Consider the following 8734-nt stretch of genomic DNA (forward strand, 5'->3'; position numbering starts at 1 on the left):
GCCCAGGAGGAGGATGGCTGTGGACATGGGCAGGCGCCCTTCCTGCTGTATACCTGGCCCCTTGTCTGGTCTAGCCAGGCCCCAGCTGCAGGCTGAGCAATTGTCCACAGGCCAGAGAGACTGACGTTCTGGCCCGGGGCTCTGCCCATGACTGTTGCATGCCCTTCTTACAGTTGCCTTGGCAGTGAGTGAGCCTAGTTGGCTCCACCAGCTGAGGCCCAGGCTGCAGTGGTGCTGGCCAGAGAAGACAGAGTTAGCAGCCTGGGACCTGCCACAAATGACAGCAGGAGTCAAAGCCCAACTTCCCCATCTGTGGAGTGAGATGGTAGATCTCATAGCGTCCAAGGATTCGTCCAGCTCTGTTTTCCTGGGCCCAGGGTTTGTCCTGAGACCTGTGGCTGATGCCCTGGGCTCCAGCCTCTCTAATTAAGGGAGTAAGGGCCAAGCAGAAGTTGGTCTTCACATTCCTGGCTTTTCACTCCCCAACCTGAACTGCCTTTCTCTGGCTTCCCCATCAGTGCTGGTGCCCCTTGAGGAGGAGCCTTCCAGAGGAAGAGTTGGCCAAAAGGGGCATTTTTGTGTGATTTGTAAGGCAGAAGGAAAGAGGCAGCCATTGCTGTCTGAAGGTGGCCGTAAGTGGTGTCACTGGCCAGGTCTAGGTCCATTCTGCCTGTGCACAGCAAATCAATCACTGTGACACAGGTCTTGATTTATGCACAAGGCCACCAAGCAAGAAGGGGGAGAACAGCTCTCAAATCCACCTCCGCAGATAAGGCTTAGGGTTGCTTATGGGCTGGGGAAGTGTGATGGTCTAAGATGTGAAGAGAGGTGATTGGCAGCGGGGAAAAATGAAGTCATAGGTTCATTTCGTGCAAGTGTAGTCAGGCTTTGCGGCATTTCACAGGACGTAAGTGCAGAAAATGATGGCATTAGCATGATCTGAAGGTGGAGTATTTGGCCCTCTGACATCAAAATGGACCTTTTCTTGGGCATTAGCACAGGTCCAGTTGAAGGGTCATTGGTCTCAACTGGTTTGAACTGGACAAGAGCTGACCCAAATTCCTGAAAAACAGCTGAAGCAACCATGACCATGGCAACCTATGACTGTGATCTATAAAGCAGCCAGTGAAGGTTGAGGTGCAGCCTTCAGTGGACCATGGCCTCAGGGTTCATGGAAAAAACAAAAACAAAACAAAAAGCAAGCGGCCAAAAGCAAGCAGGACGGCAGGCAGACCTGATCAAATTTACCCCTCGGTTTCAGTAGTGATGGATGTAGTGGTGCTGGCAGGTACCAGCTTATCCTCACTCTGCCCTGAGTCCACCTCTTCTCCCTGATTCTGACCATATGACCTGCACTGACCCTAAGCCCACCACAGGCACTTTGTGCAGACCCACAGATGTGGGAGCTCTGCAAGGCACAGCTGCCCAGAGACCTCTCCAGGGCCTTGCCCTTGGTGGTTCTACCAGAAGCTGGACATGTTTCAGCTTCTCAGATTGACCATTTGGTGGACCCCTTCTCTGACTCTCCAGATCCCTCCCCACACCTCTACTTCCCAGCCCCTCCACAATCATGTAAGGTCTAATTGTGCAATAAATCTCTTAGCCCATAACTCACATGGTTCTGCTTCTTCCCTGACTGAATCCTGACACTTCCATCAAGGAGGGTTTAAGCAGCAAGCGCTCTCTGAGCACTGGGAACACAAGTGAAGCAGGACGCCCCCACCCTGGGTCGTCATCCTTTCTTTGGTAGCTCCAGAGGGAGGCCTGCTTCCTTCAGGCCCTTAACAGAACTTGTTTTTGAAAAGGGTCACATCTGCCCCACACTAGCCCAAAAGGGCTGCAGGGACAGGGCAGGGTCTTGGATCCTCATCTCTTAGGACAGGTGATGAGGAAGCCACAATATGCCTGGTAGCTACTTGGTGCTGGATACTTCATCATTTTATCCTCACAAGAAGCTACTGCCCCATATTCCAGTGAGAAAGCTGATAGGGAAGGAGTCTGGTGAAGCTGGAGTTTGAACCTACGATTACCAAGCAGCAAAGCCCACAGGTCCTTCACTTGTAACTTGCCCACAGCTGCAGCAGGAGGTAGAGCAGTGATTCCTGACTGTAGCTGGCTTCTGCTGGGTCATGAGGCCATAGTCTCCCAGGCCTGGCTGCTCTCTGCTCTTCTCCTTTTCCACCTGTGTGCCTCTGTGTCTGGGGCACACAGCAGCTGAGGCCACAGAGCCATTAGCATTGGTGGCTCTGCCAGTGCGGCCTGAAGATATGGGTCAGGGCTGACTCAGATGTGAGGCCTTGTGGAGTGTAGTCACTCAACCTGAAGGCCTTGAGACAAGGAACAGCTGGTTCCCACCCCTCTGGCCAGCACCATCTGAGGCCTCATCATCTGGGCTGGTGGTATCTCAGTGCCTGCTGCTGGCCTGAAACCTTGCTCAGTCTCAGAGAAGCCTCTCATCATGCAGCAGATTGGAATGAGTTTCCTCCACGGCCCTTCCAGCCTGGTGACTCTATGACTTTCCATTTGTAGATGGTAATGAAGGTAGTGAGGTCAACAGACAAAGGTACCCATTCTGGTTCTGCCATTTTGGAGCTCCATGACCCTGGACCAGCTACTTTCTCCTTTTCCTCATCTATAAGGGTTGTCCTGATGTTTCAACAAGGTAATGTGGGTAGAGCATGTCGCACAGTGATTTGGTACTCAACAAGTGCTCAGAAACGATGGCAGCACTAGGGATAGTGGTGGAAGGGGAGAAATTACAAAAACTTATGGTTGGATTGACTTGGCTTCAAATCCATTTGGTCACTTAGCAGCTGTGGTGGGCAAGGTATCTCACATTTTGGGGCTTGGTTTTTCCATCTGTAAAAAGAGGGTCATAATTGTCACCCTGCTCATAGGGTTGGTCTGAGGCTTAAATGGGATGATGAACATGAAAGCCTCAGCAGATAGCACACCACCCCTTCCTTCTCCTTCCTCCTGTCTCCTTTATAACAGATGGGAATTCAGTAGGTGCTTAATAGTTGCACGATCCTTTTACAGTGTAACCCTGCCTGTTGCTTCCTCAATCAGTCATAACTAATGATGTGTACTTCCATCTGAAAGTTCTAAGGGATGCAGGACATTAAGCTGTTTCAAATGCTGGCTTTAAATCTAAAGGGTTCACTCTACCTTGTCCTGAATCACCTCCTCCCTCCTTCCTGCTGATCAGAAGCATCTGGGCTTTCAGGACTCCTCTTGGAAAAGCCGGCCCTGATTCCTTCCAATCTTTATGGTCTCCTCATTGAAGGACCTCCTTACTCCATATTTGATTCTCCATAGCTTGCCTCACCTGGCTCCCCAGCTGTCTGTTAACAGCCAGGCAAAGGTTGGCGGTGCTGGCGGAAAACCTGCTGGGTGCTTTCCTTCCCTTTTGTGACTGTGACCACTGCAGAGATGTTCAAATCTCCCAGCTGCAAGAATGCAGTTAGCTGCCTGCCTCCAGTGGCTAGCATCTTCAGGCTCCACCTCAGCTTTTGAGTAAAGGTCACACTTTTCCTGGGTAGCCTCCAAACAAACTACTGAGCACAGTGAGAGCCCTAGGGCCTGCCATTTTTGCTCAACTCAAACTCCAAGTCCTCCTGTTGCAGGGGCTGAAACTTTGTTAGATCTGCATGGCAGTCTGAAGTCCTCCCCTGCCCAATCCAGCTACCTCCCCCTATCTTTCACAGTAATTACTGGTCCCTACTGAATGCTCTTTCATTCTTTACTACATCTCAGCATCTGCTGTCCAGAGCACTTACCATCTCCAGCCCCATAGAAGGCATGGGCTGCAACGGGCTCTAGGATGAAAGGCTGTGCAGAGGAAGCTCAATGGCTTCAAGGACTCCAGACCCTCAGGGGCCAAAAAGGGACCTGAGAACCTGTCCATTCCAATTCCCCCTTTCACTTGTTCACATAGCATAAAGACCCAGATCTGTGCCAGGCCATGTGCTTCAGGGATGGATGAAGCCAGGATCCCTGCTCTCGATGAACTTATAGCAGAGACAAGAAGCCTAATGCTCTGTACCAGGGTTTTGGCACATTGCTGGGAAAGCCTAATACTCAAAGGGAATTGAGGTAACATTGCTGGGTGCTCCACTTAAGGGCAGATGATGATTTTTAAGTCTGTCCTGATGGAGCCTGATTTCCTTCTGTTTCCTTTGTTGGAAGCATTTTCAGTGGAGACACCTTAAACAATAACAATGACAGCAAAGAACATGCATTCAGTGCTTTCCCATCTGCTGGGCACTGTGCTAAGTGTATCAGGTAAAGCCTGGATTAGGAGAGACTGCAGAGGTGAGTCATAGCATCACGTGTCCTGGGCTTGCAATCTGCAGCTTCCTAGTTGTGTAACCCTGGGCAAACTCTTTAACGCCTCATGTTTTTCATCTGTTAAACAGGGAGATTAAGAGCATCTTCCTTACGCGTATGGTGAAAAATAGGCAATGTGAAATCCAGACAGGCAGATTCCGGAGTCCAGATCATCCCGATACTATCTGTAACTACAGCACTCATCTAAGGCCTGGTGAAAGAGCTTTTCTAAAGAAACTTTTAATTGAGATATAATATATGTATAGAAAAGTTCACAAATAAACGTTCGACTCAATGAATTTTCACAAACTGAACACACCTGTGTAACCAGCATCCAGCTCAAGACACATTACAAGCACCCCAAAAGACCCCGTGTACTTCCTCCAGGTCCCCACCCTCCCAAACGGAGCCACTATTCTAATTTCTAATGGTATAGATTCATTTCACCTGGTTTTCAGAGTTCCCCCTACCCCAACTTTATGGATGGATAACTGCAGTACAATAAACTGCACATGTTTAAGATGTACGACTTGATTAGTGTTGATGTTTGTGTTCACTCATGAAGCCAAAATTCAGACAGCAAACATTTCCATAATCCCCCAAAGTTTTCTCATGCCCCTTTGTCATCCGTCGCTCCCTCTAATCCTGTCCCAGACAACTGCTGATCTGCTGTCTCTATAGATTAGTTTGCAGTTTCTAGAATTTTGTATGAACAAAATTATACAGTACATACATTTATATTTTTTGAGAATGAGACTTGCTCTGTCACCTAGACTGGAGTGCAGTGGCGTGATCATGGCTCACAGCAGCCTCAATCCCCCAGGCTCAAGCGATCCTCCCACCTCAGCCTGCCTATCCTAGTAGCTGGGACTGCAGCTGCACACCACCACACCTGGCTAATTTAGTGTATATATACATTACATATCTATATATATATTTACATATATCTCACATATAATTATATATGTATATAAAATAGAAAAAAATTAGCTGGGTGTGGTGGCACATACCTGTTGGTCCCAGCTACTTGGGAGGCTGAGGTAGGAGGATCGCTTGATCCAGGGGACTTCAAGGCTGTAGTGAGCCATGATGGTGCTACTGCACTCCAGCTTGAGCAACAGAGTGAGACCCTGTTAAAAAAATTGTTTTAGTTACTCTAGGTCCTCTACATTTCCATATGCATTTTAAAACCAACTGTTCAAATTCTGAGAAAAACAAAATGACAATGCCTGCTGAAAATTTTGATTGGAATTACATTGAGTATATAAATTGGGAAAGAATTATATTGGGGAATTTTGTATCTCCCAATCCAAAACATGGCATATCTCTCCATTAATTTAGTTCCTCTTCAATTTCACAATGTTTTATGGTGTTCAGTGTAGAGGTTTGATAGATTTTTAGGTATTTTATAAAATTTTTGGTACCACTCTAAATGAGATTTTCAAAATTTCACCTTCAAATTGTTTGCTCCGACATACAATTAGAAGAAATAAATTCAAGGCTGGGTGTGATAACTCACACCTGTAATCCCAGCACTTTGGGAGGCTGAGGCAGGCGGATCACCTGAGGTCAGCAGTTCGAGACCAGCCTGGCCAACATGGTGAAACCCCATCTCTACTAAAAATACAAAATTATCTGGGCATGGTGGCAGGTACCTGTAGTCCCAGCTACTTGGGAGGCTGAGGCAGGAGAATTGCTTGAACCTGGGAGGTGGAGGTTGCAGTGAGCTGAGGTTGCAGTGAGCTGAGATCACACCACTGCACTCCAGCCTGGGCAAGAGAGTAAGCCTGTCTCAAAACAAAACAAAAAAGCAAACAAAAAAAGAAGGAATAAACTCAGTGATTGATAGCATAGTAGGGTGACTAGGGTTAAACAAAAATGTACTGCACTCGTGAGATGGACAGCCTAAATACCGACTTAATCACCATGCATTATATACATGTAACAAAATTTCACACATGCCCCATAAATGTGTGCAAATAAAAATAAAAATCACTTGTAGAATAAAGTAACACTAAGAAAAAAAAATTTGCTGCTAAAAACTTTTATGATGGACTCTCCTTCCTTTCACAACAGGGATGTTGGGAGCACCCAGATATACGAAGAATTCCTGCAGCACTCATTGGCAAATGCTGCAGAAGATATCAAAAGGCTGAAAGTAGAAGAGCAAAATGACTAATAAGACTCCAGAGAAGGGCATAACAACCTCCCTTCTTCTGATTCCCTTAATTATACCTCTCACTTTCCATTATGGGGTGTGGGTTGTTCTGTGGTGAGAGTTGGGGGGATCCTGCAGTGGAAAAAGATCGAAGGTCCTGGGCCCTGTTACTCTACATTCTCTCCCTAGCACACCTGCATGCATAGTTTACAATATCTTCTGTACATTGGAGGCCAGGCATCTTCCCTAAGTTCTAGGCATGTATCTCTCATAGGCCCTTAAACTCAGCTTCTCTAGAATGAAACTCACAATATTGTCTCAATTTTTTTTTTCTTTTTTTTTTTTGAGACAGTTTCTGTCACCCAGGCAGTGGTACGACCTTGGCTCACTGTAACCTACACCTCCCAGGTTCAAGTGATTCTCCTGCCTCAGCCTCCTGAGTAGCTGGGATTACAGGCACATGCCCCCACAACTGGCTAATTTTTGTATTTTTAGTGGAGACCATGTTGGTCAGGCTGGTCTCAAAGTCCTGACTTCAAGTGATTTGGCCTCCCAAAGTGCTGGAATTACAGGTGTGAGCCACCGCGGCCAGCCTCAAACCTGTTTCTTAGCCAGTGTTTCCTTTACTGCAAATGGCAACCTCCTCCACAAGCTGCACAACATCCAATAGGAACGGTAGTGAATATCCAGTAAATATTTGTTGTATGGATGAGTGAATGAAGATTGGTAGCACAGAAAGTGAATTTATTCTATATAAGTTTTGAAGAAAGTTAACTCCTTTGAGCTGGCTTGGGATGTCTCATGCCTGTTCCCATAATGCTAGAGGCATCATGATTTAAATAAAGTTCCATCGGACTCTGTATCAGAGCAGGTCCTTTCTCCTGTGTTGCTCTGGGGCCTTACTGAGACCACAGCTACAGGCAGGGAGAGGGTGGGGCACTTTTGATTCTGGGGACACATATATCATCATTCCTCACAATGACTGTTTTTTTTTTTTTTTTTTTTTTTTTGAGATGGAGTCTCACTGTTGCCCAGACTGGGTGCAGTGGTGTGATCTCGGCTCACTGCAATCTCCGCCTCCTGGGTTCAAGAGATTTTCCTGCCTCAGCCTCCCAAGTAGTTGAGATTACAGGTGCCTGCTACCATGCCCGGCTAATTTTTGTATTTTTAGTAGAGATGGGGTTTCACCATGTTGGCCAGGCTGGTCTTGAACTCCTGACCTCAGGTGATCCACTCACCTCGGCCTCCCCAAGTGATGGGATTACAGGTGTGAGCCACCATGCCTAGCCTCTTATTTTTATATCACCTGGGCCTTGGCTCAGTCCTAGTATGCAGAGATATTAAATGTTTGAATGAATAAATGAATGAATAAATGAACGAATGAAACAACTCCATTGTCTAAGTACTACTTGTCCCTTTTTACAGATAAGAAATTTGGGGCTCAGAGACTGCCCTCCCTAGGAAGCAGCAACAACTGGGGGACAAACCCAGTCCTCTCGGTTCCCAGATCAGTGATTCCTCTACTGCATCAAGAAAGTTGTAATTACTTGCCCTTGGTATCTTGGGAAAAAGAGAAAAAAGAAAGTTGTAATAACTAAGTACAGATTTCATTTCATCTTCTTTCCAACTAATAGTTCTTAAGTGCTTCCTGCATACCAGGATGAAGCTATCAATGTCCTCTTGAAAGCACAGTCAGCCACAATATTTTGAAGAGGAGGAAAAAAAAGGCTGTCTGCTAGGCCCTGACCTGAACCAATTCTTGGTTATCTAAAGCAGTGGCCTCCAAATAAAAATTCCCAGGACACTCCCCCAGAAATTCTAATTCATGCATCTGAAGGAGAGGAGATGCCTGAAAACCGCCATTATAAACACTGCCCTGGGCTGATGTGGTATATAGCCAGCCACCGCACACAGTTCAGCAGGAAGGTAGCAGAAAGGAGGGTGAAGAGTAAGCATCTTTATTACTTTATTCACATACGCTAACTGAGCACATAATATGTCCCAGTCACCATTCTAAGTCCTAGATATACAGTAGTGGACAAAACAAAATCCTTATTATCCCTCATTCTATGGATGGTGGGGGTGTGAGATGCGGAGACAATGACCAAGTAAAGAAATAGGGCCAGGTGCGGGTGGCTCATGCCTGGAGTCCCGGCACTTTGGGAGCCTGAGGCAGGTGGGTCATTTCAGCCCAGGAGTTTGAGACCAGCCTGGGCAACATGGTTAAACCCCATCTCTACTAAAACA

Source organism: Macaca fascicularis, chromosome 7 (genome assembly GCF_037993035.2).
Source record: "Macaca fascicularis isolate 582-1 chromosome 7, T2T-MFA8v1.1".
In the NCBI taxonomy this organism is placed as follows: domain Eukaryota; kingdom Metazoa; phylum Chordata; class Mammalia; order Primates; family Cercopithecidae; genus Macaca; species Macaca fascicularis.